Genomic DNA, 19174 nt, shown 5'->3' with positions numbered 1-19174 from the left:
CAACAAAACGACAACACAACACCTCTGCCGACATCTCACCCCCCCCCCCCCTCAGGCGAGGCAGACGCGCAGTGTAGTGTCGCTCGGTGTATAATGGTGAGATTTATGAGCGCCGGTAATCGGAGTCGCTTGGGCAGTCATTAATCAGTGTAGTAATTAAGAAAAACGGTTCACCCGTCGAGGTTCACCCCCGTAGCCGTGGACGGGAGGTGCGTGTATTTTCCGGTTGTCTGGTTTAAAATGAAATAATTGCTGGTTGCTGCTAACGCATTTTCAAGGCCACCACTAGCCGAAAAGGTAAGGGTTTGTGCTTTGCTCTCTGCTTTTCAAGGTTGTGACATTGAGCGCGGCAATTCAGATGGTTTGAAACCGTATCCTTACCTTATGCTGGAAGATTGCAGGACGCGTTCGATGACTCGGTTAGGTATTTAAGTGTCCTTTCGATGACATCTGGAAATGGATAGGGGAAAAATAATGGTTATTATTATAATAAAATTATAAATTACAATCTTGAGTGGAGATTTCAAGATAGTGTTCTTTATTGTAGAGACTTGGCGTGCAGTATTGTCATCTTAACACTGTGACTCCAACAATTCCCCAGAAAACATACCTCCCGATGCCCTCCTTTTCAAAACCAAGCAAACGCATTTGCGTCATTGAACATCAAAGGAATGCATTGTGTGAAAGGTAACACATTGTTGACAGTTACTCCACCTTTCGCGACGACCATTTGTCAGAACAAGCAACTCTTTCACCAAAACGAACCCCATATACCTTCAAAAGCATAGACGGGGTTTCTTCCCTGAATGCGCTGGAGATTGCAAACATGACGGCAGGAAGTGGCAATGAGACGACAGAAAGGGGCCTGTATTGGAAATCAATATTTAGATAAGATAGGCACAAAAAAGCGGATGGCCTAAATAAGGCTAAATAGATACCATTCCCGGGGCCGAGAAGAGCCTCAACATACAAACGGCCCCAGTTCTACAAACCATGTACTTCAGCCAATTGTGGTAGTGTGCGTGTTATATCCCCACAACAAACTCCAAGAAAAAAAGCTACAAAAAGACTGGAAAAAAAGCGACTCCCTGGAAGGTGGTAGCGCAGCAGAGCGCTAGCGACAAGGGACTTTTCTTCGCACCGAGACTAGATTAAATGCGGCAGCTCGTTTTCTCGTCTTATCACGTCCCTCTATCCTCAAACATTGATTTTTCTTAGTGGCTGAGGCTACACCACACAAAAGGCGAGAGCACCACTGAAGGAGGAGCTTATTATTCATTGAAATTAGATTGGGTGGGTAAGTAAATTTCCTGCCCAAAATTGAATAACTTTCACCGGCTCGGCCGGTTTTAAAGCTTGGAGAACATTAGAGAAAAAGTTGAAGTTTTGGTGGTAATTTTGAGGTCCAGAGTTTATTTTTATATTTAAAGACGAGCATTGGGAAATTCAAAGGATTCAAAAATAAGTTTTAGATAATTGACTCCAATTATCTTACTGCTTCAAGTATAATTCCACAAGTATATTTCCAGCAGCAGGCGTCTATTTCTAAACTTCGCACTAGTTGTAACCTCACCTGAACAAACACAGCTCCAACGGAAACAGCACGCGTCATGCAGCGCAACGACAAAATCCCACTGCCAGCGGAATTGCTCGGTGCGGAATTGCTCGGAATTGCTGGCTGTAGCACTTTATCAGGAACTTCAAGGTGTGCTGGCTCTGTGCGGTCTGTTATCGCGTGTTGACTCGCTCACAACCGGAAGCGATTCAAGTGTTCAGCGATTGCCATGCTATCATAACGATGGTTTGCAATTATTACTCACATCTTCAGGCATTACGTTGAGCTTGATTCTTAGAATCGCAGAATTACACGATTGAGCTCTTGAAGACAAGAAACTGGCAAAAAAGTGGTACAAAGCGTTTGCTAAACTCCCCGCACAAGCACACTGTGTGTACAGATCGGTGTAATTTTACGACCACGATTGCTAACACACGTATCTTCCTGTACTTTTGCCAGCTCTGTAATCCTCACTACGACCTGCTGCTGCTGCCTTCTTGTGTACAATAATAAACCGGCGCGCATTGTAAATTTTGTTCGCATCAAGATAAGATACAAGCTGGCAGCCGCCTGAACCGCCCCAACGTTCGCCAGCTGCTGTTCGAGGAATAAGTGTCACGCAGTAAGGTAGATAGTACGTGCTTTCGCGCTATACCTTCTCATTGCACATTGCCGCTTATAACGATACTGTACTCTCAGGCTCACATCCGCGTGCGTACTACATCAAACTTTGCTACTCGCTCGATGCAGACTATTTAAACGCTACTTAGTATTTCCTTCTTTGTTATAATTTTCGATCGTCCCTTCCGTCGCGTCCTGCTTTCCAATGAGGATGAAAATATTCGCCCCGATCTAACACATCCGGTTTCGGTGAAGGTTTTGTGTTCGGTTATCGTCTGCGTACCACCATCGTCTCACAGTGCCTCGCGGGCTTCTCTGCTAACGGAAGCGTCGCCTGTGAAAGTAGAAGCAGTACGGTGACTACGACCGCGACTATGCAGATAATATTGCTTTTATCTCATTTATTATTGTTTGAAGTGAGTGATGAGTAAACAGTCAGCCTTGCGACCGGAAGTTCGCAGTTTTCCACCGCCATTTGCGGAATCCGTTTGGTGTCGTTCGGTGGCGCGTTTGGAAGAATACAGCTCGCTATGAAAGGAGATTTTTTTTTAATATTGAGAGTTTCTTTGCATTATCCCATAATGCAAATGTAATTAGACTAGAGGAAAATGATGTAAAGAGCTGGTAATTGCTCTCCAGGATCGTTATTTATATTCAGAACAATTCCTATTCACAGACTTTTAGTACGACGCTTTGATCCTAGATGGCGCGATTGTTGTTAGTAAAAAAGTCCGACAATTACATGGCCCATACACAAATAGTAAATGCAGACGAGACTTTCTCATCCTTGATGCCATTCCAGAGTAGTATGTTCCATCTTCCTTCACGAATGTTTACAATGCATCCAATAACAGCTCCTGCGCCATTATTGCATCATATTTCCGTATTTCCGACTGCAAACTGAGATTCTTTTTGTTTTGTGATTTCATTTTGCATCCGAACATCGACTCAACAGCATCATATTCTATCGCGCTCTGCCTGCAGGAGCATTTCGTGGAAAATTAATATGAAAAATAGTTTACTTTTGCCTTTGTGTGCGAACTTTGCTTTATAGCTTCCGATAGTCTGGTAGTGCAGAGTGTGCTTACACGTCCGGTTTTTCACGGAAGTAACAGGAACAGATTGTTCCCGTGGGCAGCAATGTGCAGACTTGCTTTTACAAACTTTGCTTCAAGTTTAATCGTGTTAGCAGTATTATTTTATTATTTCTACTATTTCCAACCAACAAACATTGGAAAGTGGATTTTGTTTTGTTCCTTTTACTTTTTCTCAAGGATCCCCATTACTACTACGTAAGCTGTTGTGAGCAAGCAAACGATTTTCAATGAATCCTTTTGTTTGCTTGGCATGCGAAAGAAACCTCAACCGAGCATGAAGGACAAAGCATCACAGGACAGGAATAACAAATAGTAGCACTTGCCTGGTTCTCGGAACCCGCTTTTTATCAGACACTAAAAGCAGAGCAGAAATGAGACTGATAAGCTTGTCTTATGCTACCCAAGTCTGCTACCCCGAAATCACAGATAATCACTTGAGCCGTGGGCCGAGCAGCACCACTCGGAGCTACACGGGTCGCATTTTTCTTCGTCGCCGAGGCATTGCGTGACATTCGAGAGAAAGATCATGTGGTACCCACAAAGGCAGGTTGGGTGGTGGGGAAGAGAACACGATAACATGCGTTGAATCATTACATCTGCTTCATCACCTTCACCAGTCTCGGTGGGAGGAGTGTTGCCGGTGGTTATCAGTGGAAGGCTATCTGAGGAATTCTTAAACAAAGACATTTATTTCTTACGCCTGGCACGATTTTTCCCGCAGTTCCTTTTTGCCGCAAAGACTCTTACGAGACATAGAGACATCCACTGTGTGTGTACAGGAGTAGCGCCAATTATTGAAACTTTTTATCGAAGTACTCTTTCCACTTCAAACCAGTAATTGCTTCCTTTTATCCTACTGCTTCTATAGGGGCTGGAACCCAAAATATTCACTTATTAGGAAAACTTTCCAAATTCGTAAATGTTCCCCCGGTTTTGCTGAACCGGCTAGGTTTTGGGTCTTTTCTAGGAACCTTTAGCCACCGAGTTGGCTCTGATTCTGAAGATGTACTTATCCTCTTTTTCTTTTTCATTTTTTTACTCTTCGCCAATCTAAAGTAGAGAATTGGTGGAAAGGTGCACGACGCTGTAACCTAGCCACTTAGATATTCGACACACGGTTGAGCAAACCCAGTCGCCTCCCAATTGCTTCCGACCGACCCGGGCAGCAGAGAGAAAGTGAACGAAAATAGCATAAGGGTAATTGGATTTTATGAGTGACACATTTTGCGAGCGGAAATAGTTTCCCTGTGTAATGCGTGTGTGTGAGTCTGGTTGCGGGGCATATCCGGGGACAAAGGCGAAATGCTTCGTCTTCGAGAAGTGTGGCACGTACGGGTCGTTTTATTTAATATAGAAATAATGACATTCACCTTGCGCGCATCGTTGCCCAAACCAGTGAGCCAGTAGTGCGAGATGCCAGCCCAAGCCCATCCAAACCTCCAGACGACCTTGGCACACAAGGCGCGGACTTTCAGCTCGAAAGCTTTAATGCTACTTTTGGGGTGCTGGTGCAACAATTTAAGTAGTTTAATGATCTAAAAACAATATCGGGAGGAGGAATCAATTAAGGTTTTACCAAGAAATTACATAAACCTTGCTAGGATATTTTGTTGGAAGATCTGAATGACTTCTTGGGAATAAAAAGGTATTTTCAAAGATTTGGTTTGATGAAGAACTCTCCAATAGTAACAAAAAGTTGAAATTGATGCCCGACAGTTCGCAATCCTTTGCAAATTCAGAATTGAAGCTGCTCCATTGTATCATCATAACAAATGTATTAACATAATAGACCATTTCGTCATCCAAATGTTCAATATCTGCGATACTAGATGCATCATGCATGGCTCACAAAAGAAGAGGAATATATTCCCCACGCTAATAATAAAATTCTACACAATATCCCCCAAGTCGCTCCAACAAGACGTCACCATATAGGGATGTATAAAATCATTTAAAAATCACCCATTTCTGTCCGTATGCAGTTAGCACCACCTGGTACATAACACCTTTGGCAGTGTCGAATGAAGCGAAAACCCCATCCCATCTCATTGGTTATTGCTTTATCGAGTTGAATTTTCTTTTGCTTTGAAAATGGAGGAACCTTTCCTTCCAATTTCTACAAACTCTCCACAGAAAAAAATGGGATAAACAGTCTCTACCTTCCATGTGGACGTTTGGTGGACATTCTTGCAAGCTGCTACTGCCCCCGGTACGGGTGCAAATGGTCAACGTAAAACTTCACGATGAAATATTACGCACTCACAACAGAAGCAAACGTGAGCGTTAGCTTTCGCCCTCGTTCCATTGATTGCCTGCAGATGTGTCCCTATAATACAGCTCCCGGCAGGACTTCCGAGCTGGATCTTTTCCATGATTAAATATTTCATCCAGAATTCGTGGCCTGAGCTTCCTCGTACCCCGCTTCGTACACATTTTATTACTTGCTTCCTTCGTCAAACGGGTTCATGTCAAAGTTTTTGGAAACAGTGTTTTTATATTGCGTGCCTCCGATCGATCCCTAATCCCAACTGTCAACTGAACTGACATCACGCAGGCACGCATCTCTTACCATCTTAGCCCGCCAAATGGACGAGCTTTAAGCTGCATAAAGCGAACACATAAACGGAATCATACACATACATACACGCACACGAAACAGCGCTTCCTCTAGCTCACCTCGTCACAGTTGGGTCTTGCGTTTTCATTGAATTTTGTTAGATTTTACGGCGATGCGCTCATCACATCTTTTCTTGTTCGCTTTACAGAAGCGACCACATAACAGGGACCTCACACGGAGCAGCGCACAAGTGTGTGTGTGTGTCTGTAAAACACGAGAAATCATAAACGGTGCCTGCGTTTCGGTGCACTCTGCTCAGCCCAAACCAGATGATAAAAGAGATCCGCGCGAGTCGTCGTGTGTACGTGAACGCACCAGCGAAGCATAAAAATAAAACAGAAAATAATCGAAAACATCATGCATCACACACAACAAGGGAAAGCAAACTGATGCGACCAACGTGAATGATGGAAAAAGGGACAGAGCGAAAGAATACAAAAAAAAAAAACCGCGACACACACGCACCGAACAAAAGCGGCCAGCATAAGCATAAATTATTAATTTTTCAACGCCATAAATGCGTCACTTACAAGCGATTTTACATGACTTTATTATTTTTCGGGTTCGACACAGCCGGCTGTTCCGCATTGTGCTTTTTTCTCTCTCACTCTCTTTCTCTCTCTCTCTTTCTTATTTTATTTTATTTCTGCGGTCATCAGAGGATCAAAAACCCGCGAAATGACACACGCGAGAAAGACAGCGAGGCTGTCCCTTTTGTGAACGGTTTTGTGAACGAGGAACCGTTTGCAAAAAAGCAGGGAAGCGTTGCTCACCAAAAGCAGCCTATTTATTGTAGGGATATTTGTGAGTGTGTTATAAATTATTATTCATCCGCACAGAACGAAAAGGGTTTGGCGAGCTAGAGGGCGAGCTAACCCGTATTGACTGCTTTTCTTGCGCTAGAAGTCATCGTTTTATGTTTCATAAGTGGGGACGATACTCGAAGGACGGAAAGTGAATGGACGTGGTGCAGGAGAGTGCAATAAAACCGGAAACCCCAAAATGGTCGTTACGAATTTTTCTGTGGTTCTGTGGAATGCGATGGAGAGGGTGTGTGTGTGTGTCAGTGACTATTTATGACATTCCGCGTCCATCGCCTACCAGTACGAGCTGAAAGTTAAATTCGTCGATTAATTTTAACAGACGTCGAAGAGACTACTGATGCTCCTCGTAAATCATAAATAAAGTTGAAAATGTTACAAAATTCCTTTAACGTTCGCAAAGTGGCAAAATATATGATATTGTTACTTCAACACTAAATAAAACAAAATAATTCTGCTTTGCTAGATAAATATTATTGTATATCTTGAAAAGTAAAGGCAAAAAAGGCAATTCTATCGATCAATTTTGTTTGTAGCAAAACGTTTGAAAAAAAAAAAACACAATATTTTAATTTAGTATTCTGCAAATTAAATCGGCCACATCACATCAAGCCATAGGGCGGAAAGCACATCGAAGCAACACAAAACAAACGCCACTCCTAAACAAATTGAATACCGGTAAACGCATCCAATTTATTAGAAAATCTTTCATCCATCACACGGCTCAGTACGCAAGCGGCGAGCTTCATAAATTGTGTATGCATGTTTGCTTTCCGAGCGTTCTGGAAAAGTGTAAATAAACTCACAAAAACACACACGTCATTGAAATTTTTCATTCGCAACATTGTGCACAGTGCGGCGGTCCACCGTGCGATTTGCATCTATTTTTTGTCCTTGCTATCGTTTAATATTTAAAACAACGGCAGCGGTAGAAGCTGAGTAAGTGTTTGGTAACGCTACGAGATTGTCAAACAAAAGTAAAACAAAAAAGTCAATGTCTGTCGGATCACTTTAATGGTGACACGTTACGGTGCACAGCTATTCAGCGTGTCCTCGTGGCTCCTCTAAATAAAACCCTACCACATCATTCCTCCGAAACCGTTCAGGGAGCAGTACTTGTTCGCGTGCCATATTTCTCTTTTATCGCATATCAATCAACTTTAGCTGGATTGCGTTATTCAGCTTTTTTTTCTTCTTCCGGTGCGGGTTCATTGCTTGCGGTGTTTTTCCATTGACGAGGACGGGGTACACATCCTCCCTTTTCGTTACAGTGCCAAAAAGGGGTGCAATTTTTTGTTGTTACAGCGATTGGCCTACCGGCTCCATTCGCGCCAGCCAGCCTCACACATGCGCGCTTTTTTCGGATAATCCAATTTGAAAGCTAATTTATTGGCTCGGATCCGGATCGACCGTTAATGCGATCCGAAATGCGTAAAAGGAGAGGAAAGGGAAGCGGGCTCGATATTGGAGGCCTTCCTCCCGCGGATGCGTTTTGTGCTGGTTGGTGGCGACATCCCGACCCGCTTCTGCCTTCGCTCCGCTTTGGGCGGAATTAGCGTGTGGTGGAAGATTATGGAGAATCGGGAGGGTTTTTTCTTCCCTCTATCCTTTCCTAGGCTCGATAAGCCCTCGGGCGAAGCCAAAATTGGAGCACGTAGTAAAAAGCCCGTGGCAACCGCAAGCTTAAACCAAGCTGCCTAATTGGTTAACAGGGTTATTGGCCCCGTGCGGTGGTGCTGGGTATTGGTTTAGATTTGTGAAATGAGATTTAGGCGCTTAACGGGCGGTAGGGATTGAATTATTTGATTTGATGTATGTGTAAAGTGTTTATAGAAAAATAAGAAAAAATTGGAAATGTAAAGGATATTTTCAACAAATTTCGAGAAATTCTTATGGAGTATAACATAATTGCTATTGGAAAATAACATCACACTTATTTTCTTTATGTATTTTCTGCATTTTTATTATGCAACTGGAAATGAAAGCCTCAAACAAAATCGTCTGTACTTTAAGCTTAAAAATAACGCTTAGTTAATGGCTTCTTTTGTATTTAAGTTGCAATTTTTCTTTCTCTTTTAAATCCTCAATTGGCAAGAGAGGCGGTGAATTAAATTTAAATACAAATTGCTCAAAACATTTTCCACTTACAACCACATTGCGCATCAAACGGTGAAACCCATGTCGGACAGGTACATTCGCAACACGGAAGAGTACCCCACCGCAACTGGATGACACACTTGCCGCCGCTGCGCCGTCTCAATCAGTCTCGTGTCCGCACTGAAAAACACTTCAAAATTCAGCGTTAGCAGACAAAGCGTTACTTGCTTGCGATTTCCACCATTTCAATTCCACCTCATGGAGCCGTGGATTGGAGGTTATTAGCAACGCCACCGCGAACCGCGGCTAACTTACGCGCTGCGCACTTATTTATGCTACCTTCTTCGAAAGACAAAAACGGAAAAAGCGAGCGCAGCAAAGGAAACGAGCTCTCGAGAGTGCCAACCAAAAAAAAAAGCAAACCCTGCGACTACTCCACTAAATCAACGACCCACGGGGTATGGCTCTGAATAGCCTATCGGTGTCTGTTTTGCACCGTGCCTATTATTACGCCTTATGGCTGCGTTCTTCGCTTTTGAACTGTGGCTTTTTTGTTGTTGTTAGCCTCTCCATCCCGAAACCAACCGAAGAATCGTTCTATTCTCGTTTCGGAAGGTGATTGATGCATCGTTAGCAGACCGAAGAATGACCGGTAATTATATAAAGAAACGTTCGCGGTGCTCTTCCCCCGTCCACACGATTCGACATGATCGTTTTTTGGTGGAGTCAGTTGTTTCGTTGTTGCTGGCCGCACAATTTTCACGCTTACACACCCGGGGGGCCAGTAGGCAACAGGAGAGCGCAAAAAAGACGAAAACCACCGCCACTGCCAACAATTCATCAACCGCCACCGTGTGTGTGCCACAGTGGCCGTGGATACATTCTGATCGTCCCGGCGCGCGTTCCGCGGCTCTCTCCCCATCCCGCAGTTTGTTTCGTCCTAATTTTCCCTGAGTGCTCCCGCAGGGCTGGCAGGTGATATGTTTTGCTCTTTTGAACACCGCACACGCATAAACTTTTTTTCCTTGTTTCTTGCTCGCCTGATTGTGGCAAAGGTGGCGTGAAATGAGGAACGGGATCCAACAGCATCTTTGGAATTGCCGTTCTACGTGGCAGCCACAGTTCCTCTAGATCCATTATGTTTGTGGTGAATTTCTCTCGCTTCGGGTCCCTCTTGCCGCGATACAAAATTGTTCGTAACGATGGGACGACGATGTATCACATTTGAAAGTGGGATCTTTCGTTGGGATTCTAAACCGAGCGCATGATGAAGATCGAAGCCGGAAAGGTCAATTAACTGTTGGCGTTTTTGTTTGCTCTCCCTGGACCGATATCGATTTGCGATGGGAGAGAAATTTTTTTGCATTGATATCTAAATTATAGTTATTCTTGGATTTTAGAACAAGGGTGAATTCAGAATTTAATGACGCATTGTGATTCTTCCAAAACGAGTCCAATGTAATTTGTTTTTTTGTTTAACTTCAAACATGTTTGAGTATTGCAGTAAATTAGGATTTCTATGATTCTACGATTCGCTCTAAATCTGTATAAAGCCAACCATTGATACAACGTATTTAACAGAAGGAGATCATCAGCTAAATAAATATGCATTGACATGATGTTTAACTTATATTTAGATTAACATAGTTGTTAGAATAGTATAGCATAGTTTAAATATATTAATAGTATAGTTTTGTTTTGTTTGATTCAATAGTCGATATTTATAGAGAATTGAAAATCTACCTAAAAATGTAAGGTTAATATTAATATCAATTCATTACTGCAAAGAAGATCTCATGGGTAGCACATCTTCGCAATCCTGCAACTTTAAACTACAAACTATCAAGTGTTCGGAATCAATTCCGGAGCCGATTCCGATGCTGGTATCGATTCCGATTCCGGAGTCGATTTCGGAGCCGATTCCGGAGTTGGTTTCGGAGCCGATTTCGGAGTCGAATCCGGAGCCGATCCGCCCAGAGTTGACTCCGGAATCGATTCCAGGATCGGAATCGGCTCCGGAGTTGACTTTGGAATCGATTCCAGGATCGTAATCGGCTCCGGAATCAGAACTTCATTCCAGAAATGGAATGGTTTGATTTGAAATAAGAAGTGTAGGAAGCGAAATAAGTCCGCGAATCTCCATGTGAATAGATCATTTACAAGTAAATTTTGATTCTTTGTCGCTATCAACACATAGCATCATTGGACCCAAACGCCTATTCCTATGAAGATGCCCAAACCGACTCCGTTACGAAGCCGATTCTGATTTCGGAGTCGATTCCGGAACCAATTTCGGAGCCGATTCCGAAATTGGATCCGGAATCGATTCTGGAAACTTATTCCGGACCTACCGGAATCGATTCCACAAAATTTCGGAGCTAGCCGGAATCGATTCCGACGAAATCTTCATTTTCCCCATCACTACTACAAACCATTGGAGTGTATAACCATGATGATGAAGAAAATATTAAATTGTTCGTACAATCTTTAGCAACAATAAAAACCAATTCTGTAAGTGAATTTCACATCGTAATGCGTCACTAACAATAGCAAATGATATAAAAAATGGTAAAAAATACAAACAATGACTTCAAACGATACACGAAACAACTATCTACAATAGATGAGCTTGCTAACAGAAGAACAAAAACGAAATCTTCCTTTCGACGCACAGAACCAAAGAAAACGCTTCACGTACCTACGCAAAGCCTGTCTATCCCTCTGCTGTCATTTGCTGTCTGTGCGTCACTGCAATGATCCTGTCATCAAATCATTAGACAGCTGGCTGTGTTAGAAACGCAACAAAAAAGACGTGTGAACTTGCAGTAACTATTTACCCACAGGTTGGAATATAAAAAAAACACTCCTCACATCAACACATTGAACAACACAACCAAAAAAAAAAAAAGGAACCTTGTGAGCCTACCCTTTTGCAGCCGGATGTCACGTCACGTGTGTCAGTGGTTGTTCCATCCTGAACTACACAAAAAAAAAATCAACCTTCCGCGCTCGGTATCTTCGTGGTGGTCGTCTAATTTCTTCTACCTTAGCAGCTGACCGACGAAAGCAATTAGGCGCACTCACTCGCGCGCTGTAACTAATTGCCGATACGTTATAAATTGCGCTTTGTCCTGGGAAGGAAGACACAACCGCACCTTTCCCTGAATGCCGCGAAGTTATCTGTTTTTGAGTGAATGGGCGAATAGAGAAAAAATGCATTCTTCGTGCGATGCTTTCCATTTCCCCTACGAAATCAAATTAGATTCGCATCGGAAACTCAAAAGAGTGCATTAGCAGTTAGAATACTTCTTAGCCGATAGCCATTAGGAAGGGGCACCCAAGGGGGGACCTAATACGAAGTTCGTGGTTGCTGCCACCTTTTGCTTTCGGCAGCCAGGTCGTTGAGTGGTGCCTGTCAGGGCCAGTACAAACGCGTCACACGTCAAACGGATATACCGGGGAGAGAGTAGCCCACACAGACACACACACACACACATACTGAGTAGGATGTGGGACAGCTGGGATAATTAATGATCCCTCGATATCGATGGGAAGAAGAGGGTACGTTAGAACGGGAACTAGGTGCAACGTCACAACCACCAGCCGTAGCTTCATTAAACTTTGCAACTCTCGCTGCTGGTGGTGGTGCTGGTGGTCGTGGTGATGATGGGTCGTTTCCAGCTTCGTTGCGGATCGGTGCACAGTGTTTTTGAGCGGTAATGACAGAATCATGGCCCGCCTTCCATCCGCCTGCGTGGTTGGCTATGCCCTGCGTCCGTTGGCAAGAAGCGTGGAGTATAGAGGGGATTCAGGATCTAAGGGTATGGCTCTAGAGTTTTACCGTATTTCAGGATCAAAGCGTTATCCATCACTTCCGAAGCTGAATAGCTCCCTCGCAGGGGAGTAGTGGAGCATTTCCATGTGGAGAATGGCTAGTGGAACTACACACACACACACACTGGCATACACACAGATACATACAAGCCACAAACTTAGCCAACTCCATCAACGCGTCTATTAATGAACTCATAATTAAATCTCCATCAGCGAGATGAGTTGATGGTGGCAAAGAAAAGGGAGTGCCGGGCTGGGGGGAAAAATACCAAAGTACCATACCGACAAGTTCAAACAGAGTTCCGAGTTGGTGGTAGTAAACAGAGAGCGAAAGAGAGAACGAGAGAATGACATGCAGGCAGGATCGACACATTGGCATGCTTTTCACGCTTGCTCGCACCTTCACGGGCACTGGAAGGCGCTTAAAGGGAAAAGTGTACCAAGCCGCAGCTAAAGTGGACCACCACCACCACCAGCACCACCAAAACACCTAGGACTTATATGCGCTCTTCCTGTAATACCAGCTGCTGCAGGACCCACCCTGTGTCGAGGATAAAATCACCCCTCTTCCCCAAACATGAATGTCATAATGTCGGAAAAGCTGCACCCACCGTACATGTGCTCTAGTGATTGGCGCAATGGCATCATTATATTGCAACACAGTTGCAAACGCGCGGTTGTGTTGTTTCTTTTTCTCCTGCACAGGCCAGAAGTTACTCCTGCAGTGCATACTACGGCGGCACTACAGAATCTGTGTTAAAAAGTGGAGTTTTTTTTGTAATTTTGCTGCGTTTTAAACGTGGGAAAAATAAGTAACGAAACCGGGTGGCATTTTTTCTTCTTTACGGTCTCTTCTTTTTTTTTGCCTCTGCCTGGTGTCCAATGTTTTGCTGCGCGCGTTTCCACGATTCATGCAATTTAATAAAACTGCCACAGCATGTACTAACGGCACCGAACGGCAGGGAGTGATGCGCACTTTCCTACATCACTATGCTGTAAAATTTTACCTTCTTTTTTCCCCACAGACACACACACACACGGAGTTAGTTTTGAACCGTCTCTATACTCACCCTCTGCTCTGCTCTCTCCGGGAGATTGCTGAACGCTACACCACACTACCGAAGGAACAACTTTTAGTCCTCACAACCCCCTGCCCACAGCCCCCTAGTCCACGGCATGCGGCTAGCGAGGAAAAATTTAATTTCCCAAATTCTTCATCCCCAATATTGGGAAGGTTTGACGCCCACTGCTCGCGAGCAGCCCACGGTGGGCAGTAGTAGTGTAGCACGTGGGAAAAATCGTACCAATAATTTTAGTTCCCGTGCCCCTGCCTGGCTGTCTGTCAACGGTGGTGTTGTACACACATGTATGTGTGTGTGTTTGTGTGTGCACTTGGGTATTTGATCGACAGCATTCCTGCGTCTTGGTGGAGCAGCAGGATGCTTCATACAATTTAGGCGCTACCTGTGGTTTTTGTAACACATATTACTGTAAGCCGGTGTGTATCTGGAACATCTATACTGCGCTATTACGATATGAGGTTGAAGATGATGTTTGGGAATGCCTATGAAAAGTATTTGTAGTATTATTGGCAAGATAGCACTGATGTCCTCATGTACTACAAACATCCTGGCAGAACGGATACTTATAGAATTAGAATAACCCGCTGTAATACTCTATTCTTAGGTAGAACCTATCAAAACCATTTCCAAGAAATTTATTTGCCATCAATTGGAAAATAAAAAGGTAAGGAGTTCATTGTAACATGTCTTTTTGAGATATAATAAACAATAATACATCACCACTATACACAGAGTCTTTGTGAATTAGAAAACCATATGCCACGACCAACATTTGAAGAAATCAAGATTTGAAATTATGTCTAAAGGGCAGAAGAGCGGTTAATGTTTTGCGAAAAAGTTGGCTCAACCTCAAAACCTCAACTGGATGAATACAAGAACTTCCTTCAAGATCAAGATCATTTTAATCATCGAATGATACAAGCTTTTGTGGGTTAAACGTTTACATGAAATAAGTATCAACATTCAAGGATGATGCGTTTAGTACTTAAACCTTCGCACACAAAGAACTATCATTTAAACAATACCAATAACAGCTATATATTATATAGCTTTATATGGGACCTTCAATTCAATCGAAGAACTCATCTTATTGATTTTTTTTATTTTTTTTCGGACAATAAGGGAGCTTTGAATATACCTAATCTCCTAAATTACCCGTTGATTCCTACCATCGATTCATGCAACGATTCTTGAAGCATTTCTCTCAATATTTTGGATGTTTTGATTGGTTTGAGCTTAGCAGGCAGGAAAAGAAAACTTAAATTTCTTGACCATCTCTTCATGTGCCCTCTTCCTGTAAAAACCAATACAAAACGAGTTGTTATTAGGTCAGCGTGCCTCGTCCGGATAAAAAAGCTTTGCAGAAATATTCCGCACAACATAACGGTGACTTGCTGCTCCAGATACAGCAGGGTGCACACAAAGTAATTCCTTTTTTTTTGGTACAAAAACCCTCCCAGAACGTGCAGCTCGACATCGGGGCGGTCAATGTTGAAATGGTCAATCAAGCACGATTTTAAGTACCTACCCAGATTTTTTCTCGGAATGGACTTGTGCTTTTTTTTCAATAAGATTTTTGACCGGTAATCACTGCCATCATTGTGCTCGTACAGTACCGGGGCAGTACCGGTCAGTCGTGTTATCCGTATGCTTTCAAATGCCTCGGCCTGAAGGGGATGCGAAAAGGGCTGCAGAGATCGGGGGTAACGCCCTCTGGGACGCTCCCGAATCGTGATTTTCAGTTCACAAGGCCCCAAACGCAAGAGGTCGTGGTTCCAATGGTTTTGTAGGTGTGTGTATGTGTGTGTGTGCTGCGTTTGTTTGAATTCTGAACCCAATCGAATCGTGCCCATCTTGCAGAGGTTATGGTTTATGATGGTGCCACAGCTCGCTGGAAATGGCCGTGCTAAATGGCCATTTGTACCATTCGGAGTTCGTGCCCGTGGTATGCCACGCTTTTGCGCTTTGCTTACGTGTGGCGGTATAATGATCTGAAAACGCCTGCAGCCTCGAACGGCGGTACCGGCTGCGGTCACAACAAGAGGATGCCGCCAACTCGTGATCGCATCATTGCTGGCACTGGAGGCGCCCTTGTGAGAGCCCCACGGACATCCCCTTCCCGAAGAGTCCAAAACGCAATCAGATGTTTCTGGGGAAGAATTAATCAGAAAATGCAATTTGCAGTGCATTGCCACATTGGTAGGGGAGGTAGCATGGTAACCGTGATATATACCAAACGCTTCAATTTCGAGATTTCAAAGCACTGTTTTGAGCGAATAACAAAAAAAAAAAACAGTACTATATAGCGGCTCTTGCATATTCATTTATCTTCCCTAATGTCAGCTGGTGCACAGTTTTACGTCACGGAACCAACTAACCGTAAATCCATCGCAAGCAATCGGGACTGATGCTGCGACGCCAAACGCACATAGAGTGGCGATGCGTTCAAGCATTAAATGCTTCTCGACACGTGTTCCCCTTAGCATCGCGAAGTGCAATAACATTTGGGTTACATTGGGCGAAAAATGGTGCCAAAACAAAACCGAGAAAAAACAGTTTCCTTTTTTTATTAAATATTATTTCTCTGCATCCTTTTACGGGGGTATGATGAGCGTGTTTGTTTTTCCCTCTTGCCAACCCAAAAACTCACTAAATTAATGTCAGCTCAATTATGCAATTTTCGCAGCGAAAAGCCATCCGATCAGTCAAAACAATTAGTGTTACGGCAGGACTTAGCAGTTCAATGTTACAAGAAGCAGTTTTTTTAAATGTAATTTAATATATTTTTTCCACGTTGAAATGCTTCACTAAAATCGTATTATACTGTTAAAAATAATCTGCATTTCAACAGAAACCAGAAAACATTGGAGCAAGCAAACGTCCTCGAAAGTCTACTGCCCATTGTCCAGTACGCTCTAGTCTTATGCAAAAAAAGCACACAAATCTTTAACGAGCAAAGGGAAAAAAAAGGTACACGAGTGAAAAAGTGTAATCCAAACGAAAGCTAAGCCGTGCTTTCAGCAAAAGCTAACCAATCTTCATCTGGTGCTCTTGGAGCTGGATTCGGGGCTGGCGTGCGACGAAAAAAAGCAATGCTGCAACGGTAACAAAACGTACCAAAATGGTAATTCTACGGTACAACCGTGAGCGTAGAAAAACAGATCCTGGCCAGTGAAAGCTAGCGACTAAAGCACAAGAAGAAGCGCACAAAAACATGCAAAACGACCCAGACAGGAAACGATGGTCAGTTGGTTTTATGCGATTACGAACCGGAGATAGTGGCCAATCGGTTCCGTTGCCGGGGTTTGTTCCTCTTCCTTCTTCCCCATCCATCTCATCCCGTGTGATGCAGTTTTTTTGATTTGTAGACACACGGCAGCATCGGTCTAGTGAGAGGATGTTACAGAAACGAGAGATAAAACCAAACCCAACCGAACACTAGCCACCTAGTACGCTGAGCGCAAATTTGATGCTGTCAGAAGACACGTACGCCATTGAAGGTGAAAGAGAAGAAGCAAAAAAAAAACAACAACGAGCTAGGTGATGTAGATGTAGCAAATCGACAAATGGTTTTAAAAAAATGCACACACAAAAAAAGAAAGTGTAAAATAAAATTACTTTTCATCCTGCAGGCAGCAAAACCACACCATGCACACGCTTACAACTCCATCCGGAAATGGGCTGGAGCCAGCATTTCAAAGACCACACATTCCGTACTACAGAACGAAGAAATAACACAACACCCAAGCATCCTTTGAGTGAAAAATAAAATCATTATACGGTGTTTATTGTTTTCATAAAACCTAATCCTGTAACTCTTCAACTGAAGGGAAACGGGCACTAAAAACCCCACCGAGAAAGGTCCACCAGGAAACACCACCAGTCACTTTTCAAACGATCGTTCATTCCTGTTTTTTTGCTAACACAGTAAACACAGTTAAAGGGGTGTACCATGGGTCGCTTCGAATGGGATACAGTCAGCAGTATTTGGCTGAATTTCGGTCATTGGAGTAATGGGGAATGGCTACAAAAAAGGCCCATCAGTGGAACTGGGGAAAGAGATGAACTATGTTCACAGCAAAAGAAAATTTGGTTATAGACGAGTGCCATTTTCGCAATGCGCGCGCCAGGCAAACGTGTTCTTTTTTTGTATGGGAAATGGTCAAGGTCTTTCTCCAGGAAGCAGGGTCACGCATTCTAAGGCAAATGGAGATATTGGAGATGTGGGCAATGTGAGACGTGTCAGACGAAAATCGATCCTAAATTGGTTCGGTTGGTTGAAAACGGAAGCAATTTTTTGACACTCTCTCGTACACTTTTATCCAATGTTCTACGTTGTGTGTTTTTTTCTTTTCTTTTGTACTATTTTTCGGATAGCAAAGACCTCAAACTCAGCATCAGTTGAAATCTGTTACTTTGGCTCTGTCTGGAATTTTGCACAAAAAATGAGATTGAAGATAACTTGAGGTTTGGGTTGCTTAAAGACGAAATTTTATTGTACTTTATGCAAGCGACTCGGAATTCCCAGAGGAACCTTAGAACACTTACATATTGATTTTAAGATTTCATGTTCATATTTCTCTTCAATTTTGTTACTGATGCCTCTATAAACATTCTTCGTAATATTCAGACACCTGTCTCCTGGCTAATTCCTGTTGTAGATGGCACTAGACCTTTACGTGGACGTTCTGGAGATATCCTTCTGTAATGACATCTAACATCTTCAACCTTATCCATTCTTGTTAATGATTACCTTCCAAGACCACCCAATTTCCCGTAACAATTCTCAACTCTACGCAAGATTCAGCAGGAAGTTCCAATGCATCAGACAACCAACATAAATCGATTCACACTCCACACATGCTGGAAACTAAATCCGATAATGCATTTTATCGATTGAATCGGTTGAGACGGACGAGCCCCATTATACGAGCCCAAGCGCGTTCGAGGTTTGCTGCTGGCTAAAATTCTATTACCACACTAGCGCCGGAACAACTTCGACATCGGCCACCGTCATCCCTTTTCTCGTGGCACGTATGCAGCGACGTTAAAGGCATCGCGTGCCTACCACAACGGCCTAGACACAGCGCACGATAGCAAACACTTGTGAACTTGTGAATTTCCTCTTTCGAGAATTCGATTAAGCTCTCGGACGACGACATACTCCGCCCCGGGACATACTCCGCCAACCAGTGCGACTCAGCATGACAGCAGTGCTTTGTTTTTGTCACTTCCGAAGCCTCGGATGTATGCGTTGCGGTTTCCACGTTGGCACCGAGGTTCGTATTGGTCTTAAAGTCAAACGGGCGTAAATTAATTTGCGGGCCCGAAAATGCAATTGCTTTTCGATACTACGCTGCGGGGGGATACGAAAGGAGAGTCTAGCTCTCGGGTCTAGCGCTTTGCAGTTCCGATGACGCGAAGGGTAGATGTTCTCCCAACATCGTACG

At 43.5% G+C, this 19174-nt stretch overlaps 1 protein-coding gene across 9 annotated transcripts in view; it reads right to left on the bottom strand.

Annotated features, from left to right (window-relative positions):
- LOC121600455 (insulin-like growth factor-binding protein complex acid labile subunit) overlaps positions 1 to 19174 on the bottom strand; it is a 202954-nt gene that overhangs the window by 115979 nt on the left and 67801 nt on the right. For 6 of the 9 annotated variants that reach the window (XR_006005828.1, XM_041929061.1, XM_041929059.1 and 3 more), the window contains one exon: positions 382 to 450. The gene's annotated coding sequence lies outside the window, so the exon portion shown is untranslated. Of the gene's footprint in view, positions 1 to 381; positions 451 to 1573; positions 2054 to 19174 lie in introns of those variants that run through there. The other 3 variants (XM_041929065.1, XM_041929066.1, XM_041929064.1) reach the window with 1 other exon arrangement.

Source organism: Anopheles merus, chromosome 3L (assembly GCF_017562075.2).
Source record: "Anopheles merus strain MAF chromosome 3L, AmerM5.1, whole genome shotgun sequence".
Taxonomy (NCBI): Eukaryota; Metazoa; Arthropoda; class Insecta; order Diptera; family Culicidae; genus Anopheles; species Anopheles merus.
The sequence above is the reverse complement of the archived record's forward strand: the minus strand, read 5'-3'. Positions and strand labels throughout refer to the sequence as shown.